The sequence below is a fragment of the Schistocerca gregaria genome, chromosome 2 (assembly GCF_023897955.1).
Source record: "Schistocerca gregaria isolate iqSchGreg1 chromosome 2, iqSchGreg1.2, whole genome shotgun sequence".
In the NCBI taxonomy this organism is placed as follows: domain Eukaryota; kingdom Metazoa; phylum Arthropoda; class Insecta; order Orthoptera; family Acrididae; genus Schistocerca; species Schistocerca gregaria.
In genome coordinates, this window is record NC_064921.1 from 403,205,735 (window position 1) to 403,223,508 (window position 17,774).

Here is a 17,774-nt window from a genome sequence, read left to right on the forward strand (position 1 = left end):
AGACTGCTCATTCATTTCAAAATTTATGAAATAGGTGGCCTGTTTCAGATGCGACTGCACTTCTTTTGGAGATGATTCACGTGAAGAACACTCCAGAACAGCAACCACATCCGTAAAGACAGAGAAAGAGTACAGTATGGTATTGGGAGATCAGCGATTAAGTGCGCATCAACTGGATAACGCAGCAGAGCTTCAGGTACTCCGACGTATATATTGCACAAACCTCTGTACAGTACGAATATTAGCAATTCTCCTTCCTATTCCATTCGCGTATTGAGCGAGGAGGGGAAAAATGGCTACCTACGTGCTCATGTACTCTCCCTGACCTCATCTTACTCTCATCATCGCCATGCCAAATTTGTGACGTTGAAAGAACTCTCCCATCGTCATCTCTCTTTTAACTAGAACTCCCACTAATTGGAAGAAAGCACAGGTCACACGCGTCTGCAAGAAAGGTGGCAGAAATGCTCCACAAAACTACCGTCCAATATCCTTGATTCTTGTAAAATCTTAGAACATATTCTGAGCTCGAACGTATCGAGGCATATAGCACAGAATGAACTCCTCCTCACCAACCAGAATGGACTCCGAAAACATCGATCATATGATCATACTCGCACTTCTCTAGCACGACGTCCTAAAAGCCATGAATTAAAACAATCAGGCAGATGTGGTAGTTCTAGAATTCGAAAGGCTTTTCAATCTGTAGCACATCTAGCTTATTGCCTAAAGTATCATCGTATGGGGTATCAAGTGAAATTTGTGACTGGATTGAGGATTTTTTCGTCAATGAGGACGCAGTAGGTTATGTTGGATGGAATATCATCGACGGATGTAGAAATAATTTGAGGTGTACCCCAGGGAAGTGTGTTAAGGCCACTGTTGTTCTTGATATGTATGAATGATTTCTGAACAATATCAATAGTAACCTCAGACTTTTCGCAAATGATGCAGTTATCTGAAATTAAGTACTGCCTGAAAGAAGCTGCAGAAATATTGTCAGCATCTGATAAGATTTAAAAAAGGTTGCTTTAAACGTTCAGAAATGTAAAAATTCTGCACTTCAGAAAACGAAAAAAATGATTACAAAATCGACGAATCACAGCTGGAATCGGTTAACTCATACAAATACGTGGGTGTTTGACATTGCAGGGACATGAAATGGAAAAATCACATAAGCTCAGTCGCAAATAAGAAGTGGTTCATTGGCATAACACTAGAGAAATGCAATCAGTCTACAGAGGAGACTGCATATAAAACACTCACGTGTCCCATCTTAGAATATTGTTCAAGTTTGTAGGACGCATAACAAATACGACTAAAAGAGGATACTAAACGGATACAAAAAAAGGGCTGCACGAATGGTCGTAAGTTTTTTCGACCCATCGCAGAGTGTCACGCAGATGCTAAAAGAAGTGAATTGGAAGACGCTTCAAGACAGATGCAAAATTTCGCGTAAAAATAGACTTCGAAAGTTTCTAGAACCATCTAAAATACATTACAACCCCAACGTATTGCTCCCATAGAGGCTGCGAAGACAAGACTGGCGTACGGGGGTAAGTCAATTATTATCCGCAAAGTAGTTACAAAATGTTATTGTAATCAAATAGGAAACTTACAAGAGCATCATTTGTCGAGGTAGTCTCCTTGTGTTTCGACGCACTTGGTCCATCGTTGAACACGCTTCCTGACGCCCTCATAAAAGAAGGTTCTCGGCTGAGCCGCGAGCCAGTGCTTCCAGTGCTTCGTCCGAGGAAAATCGACGGCCCCTTAGTGCCTGTTTGAGTGGACAAAACAAGGGATAGTCAGAAAGGACGAGATCGGGACTATATGGAGGATGACCCAGTACTTCAAATTTGGGTTTCTGTAGCGTTTCAGCAGTGTGGGCAGCAGTATGCGGGCAGGCATTGTCGAGCAACAACACAACACCTTTTGAGAACACTCCTCGGCGGTTGCTTCGAATTGTAGACTTTAGCCTGGCAGTAAGCATCTCACTGTAAGGTACACTCTTTACTGCTGTACCCTTTTCCCCATGATATTCCAGTACTGGACCTTGTGCGTCCCAAAAAACCGTAAGCATCGGTTTTCCTGCGGACGGTTGGGTCTTGAATTTTTTCTTGTATGGCGAACTCGGATGTTTTCATTCCATACTCTGCCGTTTACTCTCCGGGTCGTAATGATGGGTCCATGTTTCGTCACAAGTGATTATCCTGTCTAAGAAGTTGTCTTCTTCGTCACCACAGAAATCCGAATGTTTTTTGCAGATGTCTAAGCGCGTTTGTTTATGCAACTGTGTGAGTTGTTTTGGGAACCATCTTGCACGAACTTTATGAAACCCAAGTCTGTTGTGGATGATTTCGTAGGCAGAACCGTGACTCATTTGTAGACGATGTGCCACTTCGGCAATAGTTAATCGTCTGTCTAAGAGTATCATTTCACGTGAACACTCAATGGTTTCTTCATTTCTGGCGGTGAACGGTCGTCCGGCTCCTTCATCGTGCGTAACACTTGTGCGACCATTTCGGAATTTTTCAATCCATTCGTAAACACTGCGTTGTGGCAAGACACTGCTCCCGTACTGTACCGAAAGTCTTCGATGAATTTCGGCCCCTAACACGCCTTCCGACCACAAAATGTGGATCACTGAACGTTGCTCTTCTTTGGTGCAAACAGACAGCAGAGCAGCCATGATTAACAGCACGGAAGTGATAACGAAACTAACCTAGCAGCTTGAAAATTGCAAAGACATACCAACAAATAAACGAAGCATGCGTCATCAATGCAAAACGACAGTGCCACCAAAATAAACAAAAATATAACTAAATTGCGGATAATGATTCACTTACCCTCATAATTACGGCGCTCATAGAGGCATATAACTACCATTCTTAGGGCGCTCCATGCATAATGTGCAAGTAGGCTGTTTAGTTTTTTTTATTGGTAACGCCGCCGCTACGTAGCGCTCTGTATGAAAATCACTGGCTGTGCCGTGTGCAGTCTGTGGCTGGTTGGCATTGCTGTAATACTCGCCATTGTAGTGTTGGGCAGCGGCAGCTGGATGCTAACAGCGCGTAGCGTTGCGCAGTTGGAGGTGAGCCGCCAGCAGTGGTGGACGTGGGTAGAGAGATGGCGGAGTTTTGAAATTTGTAAGAATTGGTGTCACGAACTGATTTATATATTATGAATATTAAGGTAAATACATTGTCTGTTCTGTATTAAAATCTTTCATTTGCTAACTATGCCTGTCAGTAGTTAGTGCCTTCAGTAGTTTGAATATTTTATTTAGCTGGCAGTAGTGGTGCTCGCTGTATTGCAGTAGTTCGAGTAACGAAGATTTTTGGTGAGATAAGTGATTTGTGAAAGGTATAGGTTAATGTTAGTCAGGGCCATTCTCTTGTAGGGATTACTGAAAGTCAGATTGCGTTGCGCTAAAAACTATTGTGTGTCAGTTTAAGCACAGTCGTGTATAATTATTCAAAGAGGACGTTTCACATAGACCAGTCTTGGATAATTTTTCTAAGGGGACGTTTCAAATGAAACGGGTGAAAGTCCTAATCATTGGCACAATGGAACATACCCTCTGCCATGCACTCCAGAGTGATTTGCAGATGCAGATATACTACACTAACTCCTCGTCCAGGCCGTGATGGCCCAAGGGATGTCTACCGGCCGCCGTGTCATCCTCTGCCTAGCGGCGTCATGTGAATGCGGTATGGAGGGGCATGTGGTCAGCACACCGCTCTCCCGGCCTTCTCGCAGACTTTGCAGACCGTGGACCCGCTGCTGCTCGGTCAAGTAGCTCACGCGTTGACATCATGAGGCTTAGTGCATCCATTAACAGTCCTTCCACCAAGGGAAAAAATACACTACTGACCAATAAAATTGCTGCACCACGAAGATGACGTGCTACAGACGCGAAATTCAACCGACAGGAAGAAGAAGATGTGATATGCAAATGATTAGGTTTTCAGTGCATTCACACAAGGTTGGCGCCGGTCATGACACCTACAACGTGCTGACTTGAAAGTTTCCAACCGATTTCTCATACACAAACAGCAGTTGACCTGCGTTGCCTGGTGAAACGTTGTTGTGATGCCTCGTGTAAGGAGGAGAAATGCGTACCATCACGTTTCCGACTTTGTTAAAGGTCAGATTGTAGCCTATCGCGATTGCGGCTTATCGTATCGCGACATTGCTGCTCGCGTTGGTCGAGATCCAATGACTGTTAGCAGAATATGGAATCGGTAGGTTCAGTAGGGTATACGGAACACCGTGCCGGATCCCAATGGCCTCGTATCACTAGCAGTCGAGATGACAGGCATCTTATCTGCATGGCTGTAACGGTTCGTGCAGCCATGTCTCGATTCCCGAGTCAACACACGGGGACGTTTGCAAGACAACAACCATCTGCACGAACAGTTCGACGACGTTTGCAGCAGCATTGACTATCAGCTCGGAGACCATGGCTGCGGTTACCCTTGGCGCATAATCACAGACAAGAGCGCCTGCGATGGTGTACTCAACAACAAATCTGGGTGCACAAATGGCAAAACGTCATTTTTTCGGATGAATCCAGGTTCTGTTTACAGCATCATGATGGTCGCATCCGTGTTTGGTGACATCGCGGTGAATGCACATTGGAAGCGTGTATTCGTCATTGCCGTACTGGCGTATCACCCTGCGCGATGGTATGGGGTGCCATTGGTTACACGTCTCGGTCACCTCTTGTTCGCATTGACGGCACTTTGAACAGTGGACGTTACATTTCAGATGTGTTACGACCCGTGGCTCTACCCTTCATTCGATCCCTACGGAACTCTACATTTCAGCAGGATATTGCACGACCGCATGTTGCATATCCGGTACGGGCCTTCCTGGATACAGAAAATGTTCGACTGCTGCCATGGCCAGCACGTTCTCCAGATCTCTCACCAATTGAAAACGTTTGGTCAAGGATGGCCGAGCAACTGGCTCGTCACAATACGCCAGTCACTACTCTTGATGAACTGTGGTATCGCGTTGAAGCTGCATGGGCAGTTGTACGTGTACACGCCATCCAAGCTGTGTTTGACTCAATGCCCAGGCGTATCAAGGCCGTTATTACTGATAGAGGTGGTTGTTCTGGGTACTGATTTCTCAGGACCTATGCACCCAAATTGCTTGAAAGTGTAATCTCATGTCAGTTGTAGTATAATATATTTGTGCAATGAATAGCCGTTTATCGTCTACATTTCTTCTTGGTGTAGCAATTTTAATGGCCAGTAGTGTAGTTTGCAGCATTGAGAAACAAACCCGCATCTCCGCGAGTCAGGCATCTACGCTGACCACACAGCACCGGAGACGGACAGGCGGACTATAGATGTACTACCGGTTCTCTAATTATACCCACTAGCATTTCGTGAGGATAACGTCGCTTTTTTGCTATGATTACCCTTTAAACACCCCAGCAAATCTAATACAAAATCACATGGACTCTATGGATGTGTTGCAGTCCTAGCACCGTGTTTTCGAATTCGTTCCATGTCTGCTGTCGTAAACAAACAATTCAAACATGGAGGTCGTGACATCTGCAGTTAAAGTGATAGCTTCTATCATTGCAAGAGGTATACACCACATTTGGATTTTGTAGTAACAGAGGTTCACACGTTAGGTCCAGATGTAGTGAGCTGTATATTATACTTCGTAATTATTTATGGCTCGAGGAGCAAAGTTTTTCACAAATGACTCTCAATTTTTTGTGCGTAGTTTGTTACTTGACAAATCAAGATCATCTATAAGCCTATATCACCTAATGTGATTTCAGCCATCTGGGTTTTTATTTCGCCACCCGAAATAGAATACATGTCCAGACTTACCAGAATCGCATTTCACCGCTTCAAACACTGCAGAGAGGTGACCACCTCGAAAAATTAGTACACTCAAAACCGCAGTCTCTCAACGCCAGGTCGAGATCCTCAATGCATCACGAACCGAACAGTATGCCCCTCCGATTAGAATGACGCCGTCCTGGTTGAGAGAATGTGACTAATGTGACAGCAGTGCACTAGGAGATGCACAGCATGACTTTAAAAGGAAGTAAAGAGGGAAGAAAGCACTAAAGTAGGTAGAAACGTCACACACGCACGAGAATTGCGTATTATACCACTGAATGGCAGAGACAAACGACGAGCAAGGGAACAATAACTTTACTGTATTGCAACTGGAGTAGCTATTTTTTCCACTTTTTATCTGCAGTTGTGGAACTTGCCACACTCCTCATGGAGAAACCAACTATTAGAGTCGATAAGAATTTTAGGTAAGCATAATCTGAGAAGCTCCTTGCAATCAAAACTCGTAAATAGATAAGCATAACAATATTTATCACTTTGACAGCAGATTTATGAATAAACAGACGTATGAAATAAATGGAGAAGCCACATACTCGTATTCAGGGTAGCTTGAAACTGCTCACAAAATCTCCTTCTGGGAAAATAAAATGTACAGAAAACTAATATTGGAAGACAGGTCTTAAAATGAGATTTTTCTCGTACAGATCCACGGCTTAGGCAGGGAAGACGTTTCACTAGCGTCCATAATCTGCTGTTGCTCTGCTCACAGCATTGGATTTAAAACTTAGCTCCTCATAAAACTCCTGTCAGAATATGTGACTGATAGCTGTCACAAGCTGTAACTTATTGTTCACGTACATTCTCTGTAATCCACTAGTTACATAATGTGGGAAACACTAGACCAGAGTCGCGCACACACTCCAGTAACAGAGAAACGTACCCCGTAAAAAGAGTAACATTTTTGGCTGAAATATTATTAATGTAGCAAATTTATAATAATTTCACCTGGTTAACTAAAATATACGAGGCATACTTTTCGATACAAACGTTATGTCAGAATAATGAAAATCGTGTCAGAAACCATATTAATTTCAATTCCAGTATTCGAAAGTGGTAGGCCTAGGTTTCTCCGCTGCCCTACACATGTTACAAGAACTGCAATCAAACAAGAGGCACGTGCTAACGTGACCGCTTCCAGGATAGGGAGGTAAGCCGGCTCCGGGTCGATTCCTCCCGGTGAATTAACGACGAGGGGTTGGTAACAGCCAACCTGGATGTGCTTTTTAGGCGGTTTTCCGCATCCCACTACGTGAATACCGGTCTGGTTCTTATGTCCCGCCTGAGATAAACGCTACGAAAATATTTATAACACTTTCTGACACTTGCACACAGACAAAAATGGTTCAAATGGCTCTGAGCACTATGGGACTTAACATCTGAGGTCATCAGTCCCCTAGAACTTAGAACTACTTAAACCTAACTAACCTAAGGACATCGCACACATCCATGCCCGAGGCAGGATTCGAACCTACGTGGTTCCGTACTGAAGCGCCTAGCACCGCTCGGCCACAGCGGCCGGCTGCACACAGACAGATTGCATGCAATGCTTCTGTCCTAGTGTGGGAAGGGGTGGAGGTGAATAGGAGACTGAAAACTTGGCCTCCTCACACACTTACTCAACATCAGCATCAAATATGAATGTATCTATTCCATTAGCTGAAATTGAATTTGAGGCACTCATTATTAGTCAGTATGCAGTAATCAAGATACCTACACTGCCACTAATATCATTATAGTAGTTATGCTGTTCATCACACAGTGGGATGTACTGTACTAAATACAAATGCTAGAAAGGGACGGTAATGTAACATCGAAGTTCCGTGCAAAATTCTAAATTACTCATCGTGGAAAACGATTAACATAGCGTAGGAAGTATTTCGGCTAAAGAAGACAGAACGGAGTTCCAGCTATCACACTCTCTTGACAATGTTGTTGCCATTGGATGAAATACATTATGATGCATATAACCCACGGGAGTAAACCTAAGTTTAAACTGCCCGTCGTTGAGCACATACTCTTAGAGATGAGTGATGGAGGAGAAATCCAAACAAGCTAGTTGCACATGGGAAGCTGTTCCTTAGGTGGCACGAAAATATTACACCGAACAGGGAGATCAATAGTAACACGTCTGTGATGTCCGCAAATTGGGACAGGTTACTTTATGATGTTCCTACCACTTTCGATTTTTCTCATATCTAAGGTCACCTTATTATAATTTAAACAAGACATGTTACTGAATGTCCCGCTAATTTACAGATAACAAGAAAGCCTTACTTGAGATGCTTCCGTGGTGCATCATTACACGCGCCTCGCAGAGAAACAGGTAACCTTCCGTAAGAGGCGATCGATACCTCCTCAAGGCCGAAGCGCTTTGTCTTCCGTTATTACATAATAGGATAATGCCTCCATTCGTCAGTGAAATGCATACGCTTTACATAAACTTAGACTACATTTTAATAGTGAAGCGCGTACTTTAGACTCTGCCAGTATGGTACAGCAGCAGTTGCGATATCGTACTAAGCTCACTAACCCTGTCGTCGTTATTTTGTGCACTGCCTCTCCTTCAACCTCCCTGTTCTGAAACATGTGAGGGAGTCAACCTTAAGCATGTAGACCCGTTTTTTACATGGCTCGCAAGGTGCATAACAAACATACGATGTGACTTAAAAAAGTAAGTTACACATTACTACGGAGGCCAAGTGACATTTATTGAATGCTGCACTACATTTCACAGTGACACAGATACGTGACACTAATTTTCAACATAGTCACGAAGTCTGGCCGGAACTTCCACCAAACGTTCAGTTCCTCGACGATAGAAATCCACTCCTTGATGAAGAGTTACTTGTGAACTGCTGTATGAAAGACGGCATCGTTGGGAAATCTGCGGATGCTGCGAATCAGTTGCTCGATTGCCTCGACAGTGTCTTCTGTGGCCTTCCTCCCTGGAAAGCACCACCCACGTGTGCACAACTGCGTCTACAGGGAGCCTGCAACACGCACTCTCTTCTGACAATGAATGGGCCAATATGTGTAACTTACCTTTTCGAAGTCCTTTCGTAGCAGGTTCTTACGTGCTTCGTACACGACACAGAACATCGGCATTGCCTCGTGTTTTGCCCGAGCAGATGATTCATCCATCAACCAGGTACCAGCCCTGTGCTTTTATATAAAGACACGACAAGGCTCACGATGCTCGGCTGTGGAATTCATACGTACTCATCAGACAGAACCTGTCTCCGGATCATTTATATCTGTCCCCTTCCCTTTACGCCTACGCTTTTAGACTGCTGCCATTTCGCATTTCGGCACTGTTGTTGTTGTTGTCTTCAGTCCTGAGACTGGTTTGATGCAGCTCTCCATGCTACTCGATCCTGTGCAAGCTGCTTCATCTCCCAGTACCTACTGCAACCTACATCCTTCTGAATCTGCTTAGTGTACTCATCTCTCGGTCTCCCTCTACGATTTGTACCCTCCACGCTGCCCTCCAACGCTAAATTTGTGATCCCTTGATGCCTCAAAACATGTCCTACCAACCGATCCCTTCTCGTAGTCAAGTTGTGCCACAAACTTCTCTTCTCCCCAATCCTATTCAATACCTCCTCATTAGTTACGTGATCTATCCACCTTATCGTCAGTATTCTTCTGTAGCACCACATTTCGAAAGCTTCTATTCTCTTCTTGTCCAAACTAGTTATCGTCCATGTTTCACTTCCATACATGGCTACACTCCAAACAAATACTTTCAGAAATGACTTCCTGATACATAAATCTATATTCGATGTTAACAAATTTCTCTTCTTCAGAAACGATTTCCTTCACATTACCAGTCTACATTTTATATCCTCTCTACTTCGACCATCATCAGTTATTTTACTTCCTAAATAGCAAAACTCCTTTACTACTTGAACTGTCTCATTTCCTAATCTAATTCCCTCAGCATCACCCGATTTAATTTGACTACATTCCATTATCCTCGTTTTGCTTTTGTTGATGTTCATCTTATATCCTCCTTTCAAGACACTGTCCATTCCGTTCAACTGCTCTTCCAAGTCCTTTGCCGTCTCTGACAGAATTACAATGTCATCGGCGCACCTCAAAGTTTTTACTTCGTCTCCATGAATTTTAATACCTACTCCAAATTTTTCTTTTGTTTCCTTTACTGCTTGCTCAATATACAGATTGAATAACATCGGGGAGAGGCTACAACCCTGTCTCACTCCTTTCCCAACCACTGCTTCCCTTTCATGCCCCTCCACTCTTATGACTGCCATCTGGTTTCTGTACAAATTATAAATAGCCTTTCGCTCCCTGTATTTTACCCCTGCCACCTTTAGAATTTGAAAAAGAGTATTCCAGTCAACATTGTCAAAAGCTTTCTCTAAGTCTACAAATGCTAGAAACGTAGGTTTGACTTTTCTTAATCTTTCTTCTAAGATAAGTCGTAAGGTCAGTATTGCCTCACGTGTTCCAACATTTCGACGGAATCCAAACTGATCCTCCCCGAGGTCCGCATCTACCAGTTTTTCCATTCGTCTGTAAAGAATTCGCGTTAGTATTTTGCAGCTGTGACTTATTGAACTGATAGCTCGGTAATTTTCACATCTGTCAGCACCTGCCTTCTTTGGGATTGGAATTATTATATTCTTCTTGAAGTCTGAGGGTATTTCGCCTGTCTCATACATCTTGCTCACCAGCTGGTAGAGTTTTGTCATGACTGGCTCTCCCAAGGCCGTCAGTAGTTCTAATGGAATGTTGTCTACTCCGGGGGCCTTGTTTCGACTCAGGTCTTTCAGTGCTCTGTCAAACTCTTCACGCAGTATCGTATCTCCCATTTCGTCTTCATCTACATCCTCTTCCATTTCCATAATATTGTCCTCGTACATAACCCTTGTATAAACCTTCTATATACTCCTTCCACCTTTCTGCCTTCCCTTCTTTGCTTAGAACTGGGTTGTCATCTGAGCTCTTGATATTCATACACGTGGTTCTCTTCTCTTCAAAGGTCTCTTTAATTTTCCTGTAGGCAGTATCTATCTTACCCCTAGTGAGATAAGCTTCTACATCCTTACATTTGTCCTCTAGCCATCCCTGTTTAGCCATTTTGCACTTCCTGTCGATCTCATTTTTGAGACGTTTGTATTCCGTTTTGCCTGCTTCATTTACTGCATTTTTATATTTTCTACTTTCATCAATTAAATTCAATATTTCTTCTGTTACCCAAGGATTTCTAGCAGCCCTCATCTTTTTACCTACTTTATCCTCTTCTGCCTTCACTACTTCATCCCTCAGAGCAACCCATTCTTCTTCTACTGTATTTCTTTCCCCTATTCCTGTCAATTGTTCCCTTATGCTCTCCCTGAAACTCTGTACAACCTCTGGTTCTTTCAGTTTATCCAGGTCCCATCTCCTTAATTTCCCACATTTTTGCAGTTTCTTCAGTTTTAATCTACAGGTCATAACCAATAGATTGTGGTCCGAGTCCACATCTGCCCCTGGAAATGTTTTACAATTTAAAACCTGGTTCCTAAATGTCTGTCTTACCATTATATAATCTATCTGAAACCTGTCAGTATCTCCAGGCTTCTTCCATGTATACAGCCTTCTTTTATGATTCTTGAACCAAGTGTGAGCTATGATTAAGTTGTGCTCTGTGCAAAATTCTACCAGGCGGCTTCCTCTTTCATTTCTTAGCCCCAATCCATATTCACCTACTACGTTTCCTTCTCTTCCTTTTCCTACTACCGAATTCCAGTCACCCATGACTATTAAATTTTCGTCACCCTTCACTATCTGAATAATTTCTTTTATTTCATCGTACATTTCTTCAATTACTTCATCATCTGCAGAGCACTACCGGTATTAAAAAAAAAAAGAAGAAGTTGAAGATGGTGTCCCCTCTGAAGCGAAATTTGTTGTAAAACCACAGGTAATGTTATAAAGTCCCTATCACTTGATACCACTCTCTTACTCTCTGAGAAATTCTGTTAAGCATAGTCCCTCTGCATTTTTGTGTCCCTGGTTAACGGAAATTCCTGTGTATAGGAAAGTATGTCCCACTGCTTCTTGCCATTTCTTTTCCTGGAATAAGCGGGACACCACAGGACCAAATTGTCCTTATTTTGCAATTAAATTACCTTGGTTGGAAATGCATAACATTTTTATCGGTGTGTACCATGAACGTTATGATACGTTGCGTTCTCTCTCTGCTACTAGCGCAGTTATTCAAAACCTCCATACAATTGTCTCCAAATTACTCTAAGCACTATAAGGCTTAACATCTGAGGTCATCAGTTCCCTGAATTAGAAGTACTCAAATCTAACTAACCTAAGGACACCACACACAGCCATGCCCGAGGCAGGATTCGAACTTGGGACAGGAGCAGTAGCGCGCTTCGGAACTGAAGCGCCTAGAACCGCTCGGCCACAACGGCTGGCTCCAAATACTATAATGCTTTAGGATGGAAGAATTATTATAAATGTAATGGGTTACTCTTAGACAAAAAAAGTTAACCCACCTACCTTCACAATTAAACTGAATTAAGCGAAACTAATAGTTAACATAGATTACACATTCATTTGAGGAGGAAAGGTGCCTTCACAAACTATCTTTTCTGTGACGAAGTTGCAAGTTTGCTGTTACCTGACAGCATTCTCCACTGATTACCACACTCACACAGTTGGTCCTTAAAATCCAGTCGGTCACAGCGGCCGGCGCGGTATGTTTGGGTTTTCATCATCATATATATGGCTATTCCTACTGTTGAGCATGCACTTTCTAGTAAAGATGACCTCATCTGTAAGAAACACGAAAGCACAAAAGTCGTAATTTCCTACATATAGCTGTAGGAACCAATTTTCAAACTCGACTCGACATGGAGAGTCCACTGTCCGCTATGACTGTACCAATCGAGTGTAACACTTTCTCTCTTCTGGCATATCTCTCAGAGCCAATACTTCCATCATTCTAAGCGGTATGACTCGCTTCCTCTCAGGCGCCTATGTACATATGCAAAACTACTTTGATGTGGTTGTCATCATTACGGGAGCAGCTCAGCATAGTGTTGTTGTACCACCCTTTCGCTGCACTGAATGACCCACACAGAAGATGCATAACGGCCAGTTCTTCAGCAGTAAACCTAGTACCGAATACAGCATTGATGGTGGAAAATGAAGTACAATAAGCAAAACAAGAGACAGGACCGAGCAGTACCGAATGCAAGTTTGAATGTTAAGAGTAAAGTACCGCGAGCAAAGCAACGAGTTTGTTTCCAGAAAACACATACAGCGCACGCCGTCGACCTTTCCACTCTTGTTCAGACATTTTTAGTGCAATACATACACAGAACTACACGAAGGGAAGAAATCAAACGAAATGCAATTACTCTAGAACAAGCCAGCGGAGACCACAGGTGACATTTATGAAAATATTTTTGAATAACATCAGAAATTTTGCCTCTGGAGTTGGACTTCACTCTGTAGACATGAGTGTCCTATGCGAAGAGTTCGCAGAGGAGAGTTTGTCTTCAGTGACGCCTTCATCCGTCCAGAACAATCGCCTGCTTTCTTCATGGGAGCTACAGCTTGAACAGGTACTTGCTAAATATCAAAAGTTACGATCGCACTGAAGACATCCGTAACAGCGATTCCAATGTCTGTTAAGAGCAAATGAATGTTTGGTTCAGATACAGGAGCCGATTCAAAGCAACTGTTCTCCACTATGAAGCACTCCAACAACACGTCATTACTTTATTACTTTTACAGTCATTTTTCTAGTCATCATCGTTCTTTCTAAGATCGTGCACATGCTGTTTTAAAGACTTCATTTATTTTAAAGAACAGACAATTGTTCGCCTGCAGAATTACATTACACCTTAGAATTTAAAAAAAATAACCTTCATGTAACACTCTAGTTACTAAATTTAATAACTGCCACTTCTACAAGTCAATACATTTCGTATATTTGTTACTCACTTTTGTGCTCTGATTGTGATGCTAACTCCTTACTTCTAGTTCCCCACTACGTGCTGAGCTCTTCTCAGCTCCTCCTTGTGTCTCAGCGTTACAGGAAACTGTAACATGTACAGAATAACAAAACATTATATTAACGTATGCAGAAATAATCATATACCTTTATTACAGATAACGATTGTACAGGGTATACAAAATGAAAAGATGGCGGTTTATATTCCTTTACGAAATGACAGTAAAAAAAACTCACAGTAATATGGCAGAGAGGTAGAGAGACAAGATAACGATCTTACCTGAGAGTCACTGGTAAAGACTTCCTGACTCACGTTTCACACATTGGCTAGTTATATTCAAGGTCCCCCTCCTCGCAAAACATGCGAATATATTCCTCTTTAAAAGATCCTGACAAAAATGGACAGACAGCTACCTCTACTATTTTGGCGTGCGAACGTATTCACGCTCTTTTAATACAGAACATTCTAAATCCTTTTTCCCAGTCTCTGTTTGCCTATACACATACGTCTCTCTCCCACTGTATCCTTTACTCCCACTGATTTATAGCTCATCACACTGCCACTGTCTTTTCCCTCACTTACACTGTCTCCTTTTGTCTATACTTCTCACTGCCATCTCAGCACCTCAAAAATTCTGGAGCGTCCAACTTATCTTTCCCCTATACACACGTGTTTAAGATTTCGGTCCAAACGCGCCCTTCCCTTTATCTACATGTCCATGTTCCCCGGGCTGGGAGGGTCCAAACCCCCAATCCTATGTATGGTCTCCATTCATCTGTAATTTTCATTTGCACTTTCTCGTCTCTCTTTTGCCTCCACTGCATCTGTCTCTATCCATCTATCTTTCTCTTTCAGTGCCACTTTCTCTCACCGTCACCGTCTCCTCACTCTTTCTCTGCCACTGGCACCGCCTCCTCTTTCTGCCAGTGTCACTGTCTCTCTGCTAGTCTCCTTCAGCACAAAAGCGTGAATATGTTTGCAAGTCAAAATTTTTGACAAGGAAGGAGGAATGAGGAACGAGGAAGCTGACTCCGCACTTTTCTGTCAAGGTCTTTTAAAGCAGAAGCATTTTTCTGCCGGTTCCCTTCTTTTACCTGCTACCTGAAGGATTTGATGCTTACATAAAACGAATTCTAAGGTCAGTAAAGTTTTGACAATTTTATTTAAATACGTCGACTCATTTATATACTCTGATACGTATAAACAACAAATAAGTATGTATAATATACGGTTACCACAAACTCGTCTCCCATCCAGCGCAGTTTCACTTTACAATTCCTTACATAATAATGCACAACATTTTTAGGCTACACCTTCCGTGCACCAAAAAATGCGGCGTTTGGTTTGCAGGTACAAAGAATTTCGCATGACAAGATAATTTTTTGTAAGGCGCCTACGCCGCCAGATGGTACCATCGAATAATGTCCAGGTCAAGACAGTCTGTATAGGTATGAAGTACTCATTACACAGACACAGCGCGTCATAAACTTTTATTGGTGGAAAAACGGCGACCAAAAACAAAAATTTGGTGATCTAAGAGCCAATGTGCTGACCCAAAACCCCTGACAGATGTTCACTAGATCAGTTAAATCTGCATTTACGCCTCAGACAGGACAGTACGTGCATATTTTACACGCATAAGTACGGTAACTTTGAACCTCTGGATATCGGTAACGGATAATAATAATGAAAAAAGTTTCTAGGTCCCAAAGAAATATCTTCTTAAGAACACATGGTAAAAATTTCGATAATCTGGAATGAACAGAAATTACGGATGTGATCAGACCCACAATTGATATTTTTCGTATCGAAACAGCATACAAGGGGAGGCCACAATGTTGTGATCATGGTTCAAATGGCTCTGAGCATTATGGGACTTAACTGCTGAGGTCATCAGTCCCCTAGAACTACTTAAACCTAACTAACCTAAGGACCTCATACACATCCATGTCCGAGGCAGGATTCGAATCTGCGACCGTAGCGGTCACGTGGTTCCTAGAACAGCTCAGCCACTACGGCCGGCTGTTGGGATCATGAATTTACTTCAGATATTGTAGACCTTTAGTAGGCTATTAAAACAACATAACGTGCAAGTAGTAAGGTGCACTACTATCGTAATTCCGAGAAAATTGCAGGAAACGGTTCACTCGTCTGTTATGTACCTGATGTACGTGTGCGCAGGCGCCATCACGAGAAGTTGGTGTGGTCAAGTTAGGGCTTAACAAGAGGGTCGTGGTCGCGCTAACGATTCGAATGCCGCTAACACTTATTTTTTAATCTATATATTTTTATCACTGGTCACATTATTATACGACATTTGAGAGGCAATATAATGAAAAAAGAACCACGTGCCTTTTCATGCCGTTGTAGTGAATTTCATAATTATTCCACTATTTACTATTTTTAATTAAATTTTCAAGCACGAGGTTCAGGCTCGGAGAGGCCAAGTCAAACCCCGATAAATAATGATGCGAATGGCGTTATCCAGTAATACAGTAAGTCACAAGACTAATGTAAATTCCTCTACGGATGTGTTCTCGACATCACACGTTGCAGGATGGTATTTGCCGAATAAATGCAGTATTCCCCCATTCACAACACATGTTCGGAGTTACTAAGGAGAAACCCACCTCGTTGACATTTTGAAGAATTTCTCTTTCTTCCGATAGTTTGGATGCAAACCAAATACGAGCAGCGATGAAAAAAATATTAATTATAAATTAAGTTCTAGCAGGAGTCGAACCGTACTACCCTTCTTCCCATGCGCCATCGTGAGAGGAACAGGGTAGGGGGATCAGTTAGAGGTACTGGAAGTACCCTCAGCTACACGCCGTAAGGTGGCTTATACAGTACTGTGTAAATGCAGATATCCTGGCAAGGGGAAGAGAGGGGGAGGGAGAGGGGAGGCGTCAGTGTTACGGCATCAGAGAGGTTTGTAACAAGAAACAGCAGCAAAAGCAGCTCGGTATAAAGACTGCATCAACTCCCCGCGTCTCACGCTCCGAAGACGTTTATTCCAGTGTCAGGACACAATACTATTCACATCTACTCCTTAAAGATGCAGGTATCCTAAAAGACGCGCTTAATCCGCCACGTGTGACCCGCCTAGTCACAGTCGCCTGAACACCACCAGGAGGTTGCATTGTGTTCATTGGACTTAACAGATTATCCAGGAGCGTCCACATGGCAAGGAACCTGATCCAGAGGCCCGGTGGAGCAAGAAATATTTATGTAGGTTGCTAGGTTTTTATCTTTGGAAACTTATTTCTACAAAAAAGATCATAGTCACTACCGAAAATCAAAACCGATTACTTATTAATGAAGTCATGAAAACGCATCAGGCATTATTGTATGAGATCATCCTACAGTGTAGGTTTTTATGTCTGCCTGGAGTGGCAAACATAAGTTGGAATTGGTATCCGGACGTGACCGGGGTGTGACGCAAGATCTGATGGCCGAGAAAAGATTAGTCTCAATGTAAGGCGCCTACGATGAGGAAGATTACTTATCTTTGTTCTCCACACTGAAGCAGGCACCGTCTATTTCTCTCATAGCGAGTAGCTACGCAATTAAGTTCACAATACAATTCACAAATCCACAGTACAATCCAAATCGTAACTAAGTTCTAAGCCCAAGGTTGTCATAAAAGATTGTAAGGTGTCAGGCAAATCCAACACCTTCCATTAAAACTCTTATATGATAGCAAATCCGGCAGTATGTCACATAGTTCCGAATAAATCCTGACATTAAATTAACCAAAGGAATATGATCAACGAGTGAGCAAATGGAATACCACAAACTAACAGAAGAACGCCTAAAAGCATATCATACCTTCCCACCGTGAAACAGACGCAGTTCCGAGGAGAGAAACGAGAACAGAAGCCGAGAGCAGAGCCGCGTA

The 17,774-nt window shown here is 42.7% G+C and overlaps 1 protein-coding gene across 1 annotated transcript in view; it reads right to left on the minus strand.

Moving 5' to 3' along the window:
* The window catches only part of LOC126322655 (inositol polyphosphate multikinase-like), a 347,524-nt gene that overhangs the window by 168,565 nt on the left and 161,185 nt on the right, over positions 1-17,774 (minus strand). Inside the window, exon 3 of the mRNA XM_049994513.1 lies at positions 13,863-13,960. The gene's annotated coding sequence lies outside the window, so the exon portion shown is untranslated. The remainder of the gene's footprint in view (positions 1-13,862; positions 13,961-17,774) is intronic.